Source organism: Cololabis saira, chromosome 1 (assembly GCF_033807715.1).
Source record: "Cololabis saira isolate AMF1-May2022 chromosome 1, fColSai1.1, whole genome shotgun sequence".
NCBI lineage: Eukaryota > Metazoa > Chordata > Actinopteri > Beloniformes > Belonidae > Cololabis > Cololabis saira.
Window position 1 is genome coordinate 46,445,556 of NC_084587.1, and position 14,463 is coordinate 46,460,018.

Here is a 14,463-nt window from a genome sequence, read left to right on the forward strand (position 1 = left end):
AAATAAGATTATTATCAACATAATCTCTAGCTTTTTAAAGCATTACTTGGTCTGGTCCCTGCTAAAAAGGCCCAACCAACCCCTCCCCTTTCTGAAACAGAGGAGGAGAGGAGTGGACTTTTACGACCATGTCATCTGAACCTGCAACTTCCACGAATCTCTCTTTTACCTTTTCTGTCTTTAACCAATTTCCGATTTTAAAGCCAACTACGAAATCAATTAAATCATACTTTTCTTTCTCTTAAAATGACAGAATATATTTCAACTGTTCACAAAATGTCATGAACATAACATGCAATGCACAAAGGCACACACACACATTATCTCTCACTCTCTCTCTCCCTCTCTCTCTCACACACACATCTACACATACACACCCCAGCACACACACATACACACACCAGCACACCCCTCCTCTCTCACAGCAAGGCCAGCAGCCACTGCTTAATTTTTTACATATATTCCACAATATTACCATCTCTATATCTGTTTTTCAAGCCCATGTCAACATAGATGTTACAGTATTCTTCACGGCGAAATACCCTCAACTTTTAAAGTTTCTCAGGCATTTTAAAACCTCTCTACAGTTTCCAAAATCCTATTCCATCCTCAATGCATACCATCAACTTTTTTTTTAAGTTTCTTTGGCAGCTCTTAGAATTTGGGTGGTCTCAAATCCCGGGACTCTAACCCAGCAAAATCCGTGCACTCGTCAGTGTCACGGTGGGAGCGCCAAAACTCAGAGACTTTGCGAATGCTTACGGTATTCAACCTTAAAAGGGCGGAAACCCCAGCAAACACGGGCCTCTAACCCTTACACGGACTCTAACCGTCAACAACATCCTGGGACTTAAACCCTTAACAAATATTCCTCTTAATTTCTATATATTTCCTCTTTATTTCTATTCCAGCTTTGTCCCTTTCCATTAGATTTAGCAGTTGTCATTCCTTAAATTTAGCAGTTATTAAATTCAGCAGTTATCATTCCTTAAATTTAGCAGTTATTAAATTCAGCAGTTATCATTCCTTAAATTTAGCAGTTATTAAATTCAGCAGCTGGGTGTTTACTTAAGACTTTGGACACGGTCTTGTTTTGAGTGATATCCAATGCAGATAAACGGTCTGCTCACCCTGAATTTGCGCGCAGCCGTGTCCTTCGCCTTTTTCGCAACCAGCTGTTTTTTTCATAATTACCTGTTTTCCTGTTTCTCAATCCCGGACGACGCCCCCAAATTGTTGTGATCGAATGAATCACCCCGGGTTCTTTAATTGAGCTGGAAAAGGTAAATAAAAAGACACAAGACTGGGATAGAATTAAAGTAGGCCTCATGAGGGAGGGAGATACAGCAGAGCAGAGCTCTGCAGCCTGCTTCTCAATCGTCCTGCTGAGATCTGCCGGTCTCTGTCTTGAGAACAAGTTTTATTACACTTGAGAAAGGGGGAGAGGGGTCGCCCAAGTTTTTATTGCTCAGGGGCCTCTCTTATCAGTGTCTGGTACAGGATGATACTCTCAGTGAAAGAGTCAGAGGAATGCACCTTATTTTTACATACAGAAAGATTTAGTTAACAGCACATGGAGTTTACATATTCAGTTTGATTTTAAACTATTCTTTATATAATCAATCATAACAGGCCGTAAATTTTATGTCATATTTTTTTAATTTCCAAGTTATTGACCGTTAACTATTTTGCTAGTTTTTGCCTAATGTCTGGACGCGCATAACTTCGTAACAAAGCAAGTATTTAAAAAAAATATAATAATAATAATGATACATTTTATTTATAATTGTGGGGAAGTGTGACCAGAGTAGATGGATGGAAGGAGGCAGACTCAGAAGCAATGTTAAAATGTTCAAGAGTGATTTATTTTTTCTCCCAAAAAATGACTTAAAGTAAGCACCATGTGCCCATGGCTGCACACTGGTCTCTCCTCCCCCCCTCCGGCAGCAGACAGCAGCTGGTTAAGTAGGCCCTTCCATCAGGCTGTACCACTCCAAAGGTGACTCCACTCGCCTCCCTGGAATCAACTGAGCCATCAACAGTTCGCCTCCAACCACAATCACCACCAAACACACAATAGCTTCAGCCATGGTAACCGATACCTTTTCAACCATGCCAAAATAATCCAAATCAATAAGAAAACAAATCCCAAAATGTACCTCCCCCCATACATGGTTCAACCCAGTGACATCACTAATGATGTCACCAGGGTATAAATAGAGGAAGTGTTTGCACTTTTCCCTCCTTTTGACACTGGAACCTGGTGGGTATGGTAAGTAACATAATCAACCTCATGATAAATGAAAAAACTGAACAAATAAACTACTTTAAACTTAACAATACTTTTCTGTATTATTTTAAGTGCAATAATTGAGAACACAAACAAACCCGGGTTACTATGTGCCTGCATGGCATGAAAGAATGATAGACCTATAACCAAAACAAACAAGCACGGTTGAATTTGGATGGCTAAGATAGTAGACTGACATGGTGACAAATGGTGTGCTCTCACCCACTTTGTCACAATAATGCACTTTACATTCCTGAGAATCTCAAAGTGCTACAGTTGGATAATTAAAAAGGAAACAATTAAAAAGTAAATAATAAAATCAAGATAAGAGATAAAAGGGATAAAAAGTCAAGACATGGGTAAAAAGAGAATAAAACAATTAAAAACAGCAACTAGGGAAAAAAACAACAGCATTGTTTAGTGGTAAAATGCTTTGCTAAAAAAGGTTTTTAGTCCTCTTTAAACATTTTTAAAGTTTGTGGTGCCCTTAGGTTGTCAAAAAATGTGCTTCTGTATCCTTGTTTGACTTGGGCCTTACTTATATGAGCCAAAATTTAGCAATGATTAGGTCAAAGCTGTGGAACAAGTTAATGAAAATAGGTTTTAGACTTCTTGCGATGTAGCAAAAAAAAAATCTACTGAATATGACAACAAATTACATATTAAGCCAGATCAGCATTTATTTACAAAAAACAAAACAACTTGTAGAAATAGAAATTCACTGGATTAATTGTTCATAATTAGGTGTGCATATTCTGTTTCTATACAAGCAGACATTTTTTTTTTTAATATTCTGGTCTACAGTAAATCATTCAGGTGTTTGTAAACACAATACTACGGAGGAAAGACATCAGCAGTTGTCCTAGAGAAGCAACTGCTACAGCCTATCAGTCATTGAAAGGTTATAAGACCATTTCCGAAAGCTCACTCGTCTACAGTGAGGAGTAGGAGAAAAGAGGAGAAAAGATTCAAGACAGCAGGTGTGAACGTCCCAGCAAACTATGTTGTTTTCAAAGAAATAGTGAAAAACCCTTAAAAGGAACCCTGGTTATTAAGACATGTAGTCCCTAATTAGCCACAATTGTTCTCTTATACTAAAATATGTTGTTAGAAACACATAAAATAATCTAATTGCTTTAAAAATCTACAATGTTTATCACATATTTTGACCTGCGGGAGGCGCCATGTTTTACCTGCGCAATGCATTCTGGGGGCGATGACGTAGACCGGTGGCTCTGGGAAGATAAGCCGCGTTAGTTTAACTGGGACAGGTATCTAAAACATAGATGAGCAGCACTCTTTCGACCGTGGAGGCTGACGAGGGAGTCCATAAGACGTCTCGGTTCAGGCAAACTGGATCAAAGTTCTGTGATGCACGGGAGATCTGCAAAAATGATCATGTCGTGCGCATCTTACCAGTGCATTCGGCTACGGCGTGGACGGCGTAGCCTACGGCGTCTACGGCGTAGGGTACGCCGTCTACGGCGTGGACGGCGTAGCCGTGGCTCTAGAGCCCGCAGCGCACCGCCATCCTCTCTCGCCGCCGCCGGGATGGAGACGCTGGTCGGCAGGACGCACGTTTGGGTGGGCATAGCCCACCCCTGCCCCCCCTAAAACCGGCTTCGGTGCTGGGTTTTGATGGTTTGATGACAGACCAGAGGCTGAGGGGACTGGCCCGGGACTTTGACGAAACGGGAGGCGCAGACTTCGCGTCAAATAGGCAAGAACATCTTTATTTAATTTAATGACGCCAGATCTGGCTGGGGTTTTTATTGTAGCATCGGCTATCTGCTAGTTGAAACGTGTGGTCTGTTAGTCTATCTGAGTTTTATGGTGTTTTTATAGTTCATGCTTTATGGTGCTGTACTTTCTTTTTTTTTGTTTTTTTTTTACTTTTTTGTAGGTGCGCCGTCACCTTAATGTTTAGCTGTGTTTTGATCTGTGTTTCTGGTGCGCCGTCACCTGTTTAGCTGTGTTTTCATCTGTTTCTGGGTGTCAAAACAGTGTACGGGGGTTAGCAGGAGCCACCGTCTGACGTCACTACCCAGAATGTAAACAACAATGGCGACCTACATGTTAAATTATATTTTCAAATTTTATAAAAACGAAGACATCAAGGTTTTTTATATCACATTGTTATAATTGATACCAACATTTATCTTTTAAGACCTACATGTCTTAATAGCCAGGGTTCCTTTTAACACTACACTCCAGGATTCTTAAGGACTTTGTACGGTTAAGGTTGCAAAGCAGCAACTGAACAAACCCCCAGATTTCTGGGAACAAACACATGTCAGCACAAACATTTCACAGCAACTGTCAGGCATGGCAGTGGAGGAGTGATGATTTGGGTTTGTTCTGCAGCCACAGGACAAGGGCGCCTTTGAGAGAACATCGAACTCCTCTGAGTGAAAAATACCTGTGAAATGTTTGGTCAGATGTCCTTCTCACCCTCCTCCACTCACCTTCAGTAAAAAGGGGCCGTTTGGCGCGATATGGCAGCCACGCTTCCGTCAGTCTGCCCCAGGGCAGCTGTGGCTACAATGTAGATTACCACCACTGGAGAGAATGTGTATGGATGAATAATGATTTCTGTAAAGCACTCTGGGTGCCTAGAAGGGCAGAAGGGCGCTATATAAATCCAAGTCATTATCATTATTATTATAAATGGGCTTGTGGATAAATTCAATGTTAGAATTATTAGTATTATTGATACCATTGCTCTGACCAAGGTGAAGGTGATCACTGCTAAGAAGAAACCTCCATGGAGGAAATGCTGCCTGGGTCAAAGCTGAAAAAGAGTGAAAAGCTGAGTGAAGGTGGCACAAAACTGAATTACAGGTTCATGATATTTAGAAAGAGAGACTGAGCATATATATGTGGAGCTGAAGGATGCAAGGCAATCATATTTTTCTGATATCATTGCCATAAACAACAATAATGCATTTGTTCTCTACTGTTGACAAGTTAATAAACCCCCCTGAGTCAGTGCATCCTGAACTACTATCCAATCATGCCTGAGATGAGTTTGACTCATCTGGGTGGAACTTTCTGATACAGCACTGATCTGGTTGGAGTCCTGTCTAAAAGACAGGGACTATTTTGTGTCTTTAGGTAACTACAGATCAGAGCTAACAAAAATAACATGTGGAGTTCCTCAAGGTTCAATTCTGGGGCCTCTGTTGTTTCACATGTATATACTCCCACTCACTCAAATCATAAAAAGAACAAAATATGTTACCATAACTATGCAGATTACACATGTTGAGGAATTTATCAAAAACCAGTTCAGAAGTCCGCTCGTGGTATAGAGAGTTTTTAATCAGTAAGCCGGCGTTCGACATGACCAACTCAGATCGAGTCTGTATTTGGTGTGTCGACACAAATTGGTTTGTTCAAAGGGTTTTTATACAAAAGTTACAGGAATAAACCAGCCCAGTGAGAGAGGTGGGACCCTTTAGCTTTGGGACCACCCCTGAGGGATCAGGAAGTCCGTATGTTCTTTGTCTCTGTGGGGGCTGGAAGTCTCGGCAGGGATGCAAGACGCCGGACCTTGCGTGACAATGTCCCGGCAGGGGTCCCCAGGAACTGGAACCCGCATGTCTATGTCATAAGGGGGGGCTTGAGCAATCTGCAAGGCGTCGTTGTGTCCCTGCAGGGGGGCAAAATGGTCAAAATGCTTCATCAATTCACAATTTTTTTTTTTTTTTTTTTTTTTTTACAGTGGAGTACATCATTTTAGTAATAGTTTGAGTGATACATATGTTTGCAAGTAAACCTTAGACATGTGGTCGGAAACCAAATAACAACAAGTCAACAAAGCAAATTCAAATATCAAGTAACCAACGTGTCCTAACTGTTCTTTAAACCAATGAAACAAACTACTTATGACAGGTGTATGTAACATTTTGGCAATATCTTTCAAGTGATGCGTTATTTCTTGGACTGTGGCATTGCGGGTATAAATGTACAACATTCAGTTTTAATGACAGCACAAGTTCCCCTTGAGAAGCTAGTAAGTAGTCCAATGTAGCTCGATTCCGCAAGGCCATCATCCCTAGAGCAGCCATCTCCCGTGAGAGCATCGGCATGCCCCCTGTTGCGGTCCTTGCCGAATCCTCAATGGAATCGGGCAGTGGTTTTTGGCTTGTTTTAGGCTTAACAAGCGGTTCTTCAGAAGGAGAGTATGTGGAGTCACATCTCGATGCTACACCATAATTGTCTCGCTTGTGGGGGTCTGCGGGGCCTGCGCTGCTCCTCTGCTCCTCTGCCAGTCGTCGAAGTCTGGGGTGTTGAAGTTCATCTACTTCTGGGCCTCTGTGGCCTGCGCTGTTTCTTTCACTGGCTCCGACGGTGGTGAGGACGAAGACCCCCAGGAAGAAGACGGTACCAGCTGGTTTCCGGTGCATGGCGGAGGAGTTGTTTTCTTGCAGTGGGATGCGTGGATCCAGATTAGACGCCCCTCACACTTGACGGCGGTGTTGGTGGTGAGCAGGACGTGTTGAGGTTTAGACCAGCGAGGTTTCAGGGCGTTTTTCCGTCGGAACTCCCTGACACAGACCCAGTCGCCGGGTTGGAGGTTATGGCACGGTTTGTCACTAGGAGGAGACTGGACAGCTTTTACTTGTCTGTGGATTGACTGGACAGCAAAAGTTAGAGCAGAACAGAATGCTATCATGGATTCATCCATGGCATGGAAGTCCATCTTCTTCATATATACAGAACTGAATTGCTTGGTATGGTCATAGGTCTACCCATAATCCTTTCATGAGGCGTGAGTTTTGTGCTTCCTAATGGGTGTTAACAGGTGTCAACATTGTCCGTTTAAGTCCAGTTTAAAATTCTCTGCACATACAAAAACATTTTCATACATGAACATTTTCATACAAGAATAATTTCATATCCCTCACATAATGTCTATTTGTAGAGCTTCAAAAAAAAAAAGTCACGGTGGGGGGAAGTGTTGATAATGTTTGCAATATTTTTATAGGATGCACATCTTGGAGCTTATCAGTCTTTCAACACTATCTGACACATTCCCCCTTTTGCTCATCTGTGATTGCCAACTGTGATCAGCTATCACGGGTACAAGGATGTGGGTGCAACAACGCGGCCGTCGTTGCTGACCCATGATTATTTACATTTTTACAACCATGGGAATGCTACAATCCGTTTTTTTTTTTTCACCTCAGTAGTCTTCTTGTAGGAGGGCTACATCATTAGGAGAAACCAGGTCGTTAGCGGGTATAGAAGGGCAAAGTTTTACATAGACAGGTAAGCCAAATTTGTTTCTTTTGCTGCATGGTCAGCTGAAGCATTGCCTAGTGAAAACAGGGTTGGACTGGGTGTGGGCTTCACATTTAACAAAGCAATAGATGAAGGTAGTTGACAGGCTTGTAACAGTTCACCAATCAATTAACCACATTTAACGGGTGTCTCCGAGGATGATAAAATGCTCGGTTCGCCCACAATATATAAAATCTATAAAATACAATATACACAACCAAAAGCATCTCTGGAATCTGTATAGATTGTAACAGTTTTACCTTTTGATCAGTATATAGTTTCATCTACTTGGGTGGAGCTGGAGGAGGAGGGCGCTTTCAACAATTAAGAATTATCACAAATTGTATAACCTGCGTATGGTATTCCATTTTTATAAGCAGAGCCGTCAGTGAGGAAAACAGGAAAAGTCAGGACGAGTGTTAAAGACAGAGGTGTCAAAAGTATTCACATTCATTACTCAGGTAGAAGTATAGATATTAGAGTTCAAAAATACTCCTGTAGAAGTTGAAGTATCAACTCAAAATTTATTTATTTATTTATTATTTTTTTTTTTCTTAAGTAAAAGTATAAAGTACTGGTTTCAAAAGTACTTAAAGTACAAAAGTAAAAGTAATATAAGCGGGGAAAAACCATTAAGGCTAAAAGCCATTGAAAATGAATGCATCTTAGTATAATGCAAATATACTAAAGAACCATATATGTGCATTATTGAGCATTAACATGTGTTTCAGAGACCAGACACGTACAAACCAAATATGTTTATACTTCTCATCCAACCACAACCAAATTCACTCTATCCGGATGGCACAATTTAACTGGATAGTTTTTTAAAGGCCGAAATGAAATAGAGTAAGGCTGTTTTTTAAAACGTAAGGAGTAAAAAGTAAAGATAATTGCGTGAAAATGTAAGGAGTAAAAGTAAAAACCGTCTGAAAAATAATTACTCCAGTGAAGCATACACAACCAAAAGTTCTACTTAAGTAAGGTAATGAGGTATTTGTACTTCGTTACTTGACACCTCTAGTTAGAGATTAGTTTTACATGCATTCAGAGACGTTATAGTTGGCTCACAGACAGATTTCCATGCAATTAAATTATGAAGTTACCATAGGCAGGATAAGATTATGTAAATTGGGATGCTCTGATTTGGCTCACCACAATGGGAGCCGTTCCCATTTTCTTTGTTTGAGACGTGTGTGACATGTGGATTGGTGTGAATGATCATTGGCTGGCTCCTCTCTGCCTCCTCTCAGCGCTCAACCTGTGTAGGAAACACTTTTAAAAGAAACATTAGTATTTTCATACATTTCAGATTCCTTTTTTATTGAGTTATCCAGCCCTACCCTTTGTTGAGGGCAATTAGCAAATATATATTTTGCATGTACCCTGGAGGAAATCCATCAATCTGATCTCGTGACAGACCACAATTCTCTTTTGCTGTCAACATTATTGTAGCATAAAGTTCCCTGGGATTATCATCTACTTCCCTTTGAACTGTTAAGGCGATACATATTATAAAAAGGTCTGAGCTTGCTCTGGTGTGATTTTGGCGACAGCTGTGGGATTAAAGAGAATTCTTCAGGCATCAAGTACTTTACTTTTCAAATCATGTGGCAGTTAGTTTAACAGCTGTTTCCTCTAGCCATTTTTGTTTATTTATTTAAAATCTCTTACTATTATTTGGCTCCAAATTTTGTAGGCAACAGATCTTGGATTTTTTGTAAAATCTAGTCGTCATCAGAAGTGTCATTGTCACTTGATTCTTTAATCAGTTTCACCGGATAAAGGTTTTGATTTTATCATTTAACTGGTTCTCTAATTTCATTTTTGTCTGCGTTGTGTTTTTGAATCCTTCTAGTAGAGCCATCAGCTTTTTATTTTGATCAGTAAGCGAAGCTATTTGGGATTCTGCATTACGGCATCTACTTTCATCAAAGATCTGAGGGAGTTCGAAGTGCTTTTAGTTATTTTAACAATATTTAATACTAACTAAGTAACAAACAAAACTAACAAATAAAACTATCGGTACCGTGATTACCATACATGTATTTAAAGAACTGAAAAACTTCCCAAAAACTTTCCAACTATCAGTCTACTTGAGCATACAAATCATTCGGCTTAATGTAAGGAGAGCGAGTCGATTCTTACTGAAATGAAATATACCCCAAGTATTTGGGAGAGCTAGTCATCCCCACTTATAAAATAAAGAACAGTTCCTCTACATACAGTATGTCTATTTCTCACAAATATATCAGTGTTCCAACACTTATGGACCCCACGTCCTGCATATGCATAAGAATAGTCCCCCTGGACTATCTTTTTATTGGTACCAGACCAACCATGGCGCTCTTGGCCATTTCTCTCTTTAATGTTACCCGAGATATTAAACCTTTTTTTAGAAGAGCGAGTCAGATTCTTAAGGCAGGAGAAGCAGAACATTCTCACAACACAATCAAATTCAAGTGTTATGAAATTGCCAGCGTTCCTAAAAACATCTCTACAATAACGTTCCCAATAACACAAAATAATAAAAAATAACCCTCACAACCACACAGCGGACTTACCTAAAATCTCAGGATGACGTCAACCATTCTCCGGCACTCCAATTCACAGACTTTCGACAACAACTCAGCAACAATAATTTGGGATTTTGTAAGTGGATCCCTTACCTCTAAAATTTTAGATAGAGTCGCTGATTGCGCCGTTGTTCTGGGTTTCCATCGAAGGTCTATTGTCATCCGGGTCAACGGCACCAAATTGTTGAGGAATTTATCAAAAACCAGTTCAGAAGTCCGCTCGTGGTATAGAGAGTTTTTAATCAGTAAGCCGGCGTTCGACATGACCAACTCAGATCGAGTCTGTATTTGGTGTGTCGACACAAATTGGTTTGTTCAAAGGGTTTTTATACAAAAGTTACAGGAATAAACCAGCCCAGTGAGAGAGGTGGGACCCTTTAGCTTTGGGACCACCCCTGAGGGATCAGGAAGTCCGTATATGTTCTTTGTCTCTGTGGGGGCTGGAAGTCTCGGCAGGGATGCAAGACGCCGGACCTTGCGTGACAATGTCCCGGCAGGGGTCCCCAGGAACTGGAACCCGCATGTCTATGTCATAAGGGGGGGCTTGAGCAATCTGCAAGGCGTCGTTGTGTCCCTGCAGGGGGGCCAAATGGTCAAAATGCTTCATCACACACAAATGTATATAACCACCCCACCAGGAGACTATAATCCAGTCCAAACATTGATCAAATGCATTGATCAAATTAGAGAGTAGATGTGCCAGAATGTTCTTCAGTTAAATTAAGACAAAACAGAAAAAATAGTGTTCGGAGCCAAGGAAGAAAGATTAACAGCCACATTAAGACAGTAGTGAAGTCAGCCTGTTAGGATTAAAGGACTGATGTCCCAGCAGGACTTCGAAAAACGTGTCCATGCTTTTATCTTCAGTAGACTGGACTACAGTAACGCTGTTCTCACGGGTCTCCCATAAAGATCCATCAGCTGCAGTTAGTCCAGAACGCTGCTGCCCGAGTCCTCACTAAGACCAAGACAGTTGACCATATCACTCCAGTTCTTAGATCTCTACACTGGCTTCCTGTCTGTCAGAATAGAGGTTAAAATCCTGCTGCTGGTTTATACATCTCTCAATGGTCTCAGGCCAAAACACATCTCTGATCTCCTGGTCCATGATGAACCAACCAGAACTTAAGGTCATCAGGATCACATGTACTTTCTGTATCCAGAGTTTGAACCAAACACGGTGAGGCAGCGTTCAGTGTTTTTGCTCCCCACCTTTGGAACAAACTCCCAGAATGCATCAGGACTGCTTAAACTCAGTTTCTTTAAGTGAAGGTTGAAAACCTTTTTATTTACTGCTGCATTTCAGTAATCTCCCACAATGCACTACAACCTTTATTTATTGCATCTCATTTGTTTAATTCTTTTTAATTTATGCCTGTCTTTAATTCTGCTTTTAAACTCTTACTTTTCAAATCGTTTAAAAAAACTTGTTTTATGTAAATCTTCATTCATTTTCAAATGTCTTGTACATGAAATGTGCAATACAAATTAACTTGCCTTGTCTTGCCTTGCTTTTTACCAGAATAACCTGGAGACAAATGTGAAGCAATCTGACAGTTGAGACTTGGCAGAGACTGGATTCAGCAACGGCACTATTCCAACACCTTCGTCCTGTTCTTTCTGGAGGTCTGTGGTTGGACCTGTGGTGGGATAATGTAGCCCACAATTAATATACAAACATGTGAAGACTGATGACATACAGAAAATATTTAGTTCAAGTTATTCCTGCTAAACATGATCCTCCAAGGTTTACCTCATTTAACGTGAGGACATAAAAGTTTATCTGGTGTAATTTTCCAGTTGTAAGTGTTATCACAGGGCTAAAGTATATTACATAATTATCTCCTGTTAAACCGCCACCATCTGTTCTAAATGCAAATTAATGATGGTTTTTAGATGATTTTTGGAATTCATTGGGATTTATGCAAGCCTTTTATAAATCCTTCTCAACCGTAGATTCAATTCAATTCAATTCAATTTTATTTATATAGCGTCTAATACAACAGAGTTGTCTCTAGACGCTTTACAGAGACCCATACCCAGAACATGACCCCCAAGCAGTTATTACATAAACAATGGCAGGTAAAAACTCCCCTAGTGGGAGAAAAACCTTAAGCCAAACAGTGGCAAGAAAAACTCCCCTTTAGGAAGGAAGAAACCTTGAGCAGGACCAGGCTCATAAGGGGGGACCCTCCTGCCGAGGGCCAGACTGGTGGGTCAGGGACGGCAACAGCACAGCAGGCAGGTGGAAGCAGCAACGGGATGACCAGGGGTGGGGACCGCAGGCCAGCACGCAGCTCCCGAAGCTCCGGCCCAATCAGCAAAATAGATGCATGACAGTATAACAGAAACAGGTAAACTGGTAAAAGGTTTCAGATAAATCACTGTGATCTAGTTTTATCAACACTGAGGAGAACAACCCCTGAAAAACAAATGACTCCCAATCTTAACTTGACACTGTCTCAAATGCATTTTTTGCTGTTGCTGTTGTTTCTTTATTTTTTCATTAATATTTTTATAAGGCAACAACTGTTGTGGTCTGTAAAAACATGTCTGAGTGGCAACAACATTGTCCTAAAACCTTCATCATTGAGCATTTTTGGCACCTTCATTGATCAAACACATCAGTTTGGGGTTAGTCACGATGATGCAGGACCCAAGTGAAGGAAACTCAGAGGCAGGGGTTTGTGAATAAAAAGGGTTTAATTAAAACAAAACAAGCTTCAGAGGCAGGGGGTCCAAACAAACAAAAGTACAACATTTCAATTTCAGTTTTATTTATACAGCGTCTATTACATCAGAAGTTGTCTCCAGGTGCTTTCCAGAGACCCAGAACATGACCCAGAGCAATTATTACATAAACATAACATAAACAGTGGCAGGTCAAAAACTTTCCTATTGGGAGAAAAACCTTAAACCAAACAATGGCAGGTAAAAACTCCCCTTTAGGAGGGAAGAAACCTTGAGCAGGACCTGGATCATAAAGGGGGAGGGCATCCTGCCGGAGGCCAGCTGGGCAGAGCAGGAAAATTGGGATAAGAAAGAGACAATAAAGAACAGAGAAAGGAGAGACACAGATATATTGTCAAAGGTACAAAAGAGCAGATATATTAGTATTAACTATCCGTGAGCAGGAGAACTGAGAGTTCTATGTACATATGACTAATACATGGTTAGTTGAGGTACTACAGAGACAAATATATAAACGAGCGTAGACAGCAGACACTGAGGTGGTCGGGGCTGCAGGTCAGCATGCAGCTCTGGCCTGCGAACATGAGCATAAGAGAAAAGGAAGGGGGGGGAAGGAAGGGGGGATAGACCAGCACAACAAACTACAAGAACAATGGAGAACAATTATGGTGATGAGATACTTATAATTAATAACTGAGAGGGTTGATCTGAAGAAAGGAAAGAGAAGAAGACGAGAGAAGGAGGGGTGAGGGACACCGTTCAGTGGATCATGTTGGTGTCCCCCTGCAGTTAGGTCTATAGCAGCATATCTAGAAATAACCTCTGTTTAAGACCAGCCTCATTCTTGCCTGTAGCTGCAGCTATGACTAATGCTGAGTGCACTCAACCAACCTTTAAAATGATGCCTATTTTAACACACAATTAGGGAGAAAAAAACCCAACAATGTTGGCAGTTTGACTCAGGGGGCTGGATGGAGGCTTGTAAACATCCACTCTGCTCCATATACAAAAAAACGTAACAACCCAGCACATACACACACAAAGAAAAAAAATACAATTAAAGCTTATTGTGTTGGATTTCTCAGCAGAAATACAACAACGTAACAAATCCTGATCGAAAATAACACCAACTTTCGCAGAGTAGTACTGGAGGCCATCGCAACACCCCTTCCTAAGGTGTTTGGAACCAAAAATAATAACCTCTATGATGAGGTCTATGATGTCCTTAAGACATGCCTGACGTTTAGCTAACGGTTCTGTTTCATCTGGCTTTATAGACAAATAGAGCTGCGTATCATCAGCATAGCAATGAAAATGTATACAGTGATTCTGGATGGTATTTTCCAATGGCTGCATGAACAAAATGAACAAGATTGGCCCTAGCACTGAACCCTGCGGAACACCATAACAGACCCTTGACTGTTCTGAAGAAACTTCATGTACATGAACAAACTGGAACCTGTCAGATAGATATGATTTAAACCAACGTAGAGCTGTCCCTTTAATCCCAACAACATGCTCTAACCTGTGCAGTAAGATGCCATGATTTACAATGTCAAAAGCAGCACTGAGGTCCAGTAGAACCAGTATGGACACTAATCCCTTATCTGAGGCCATAAG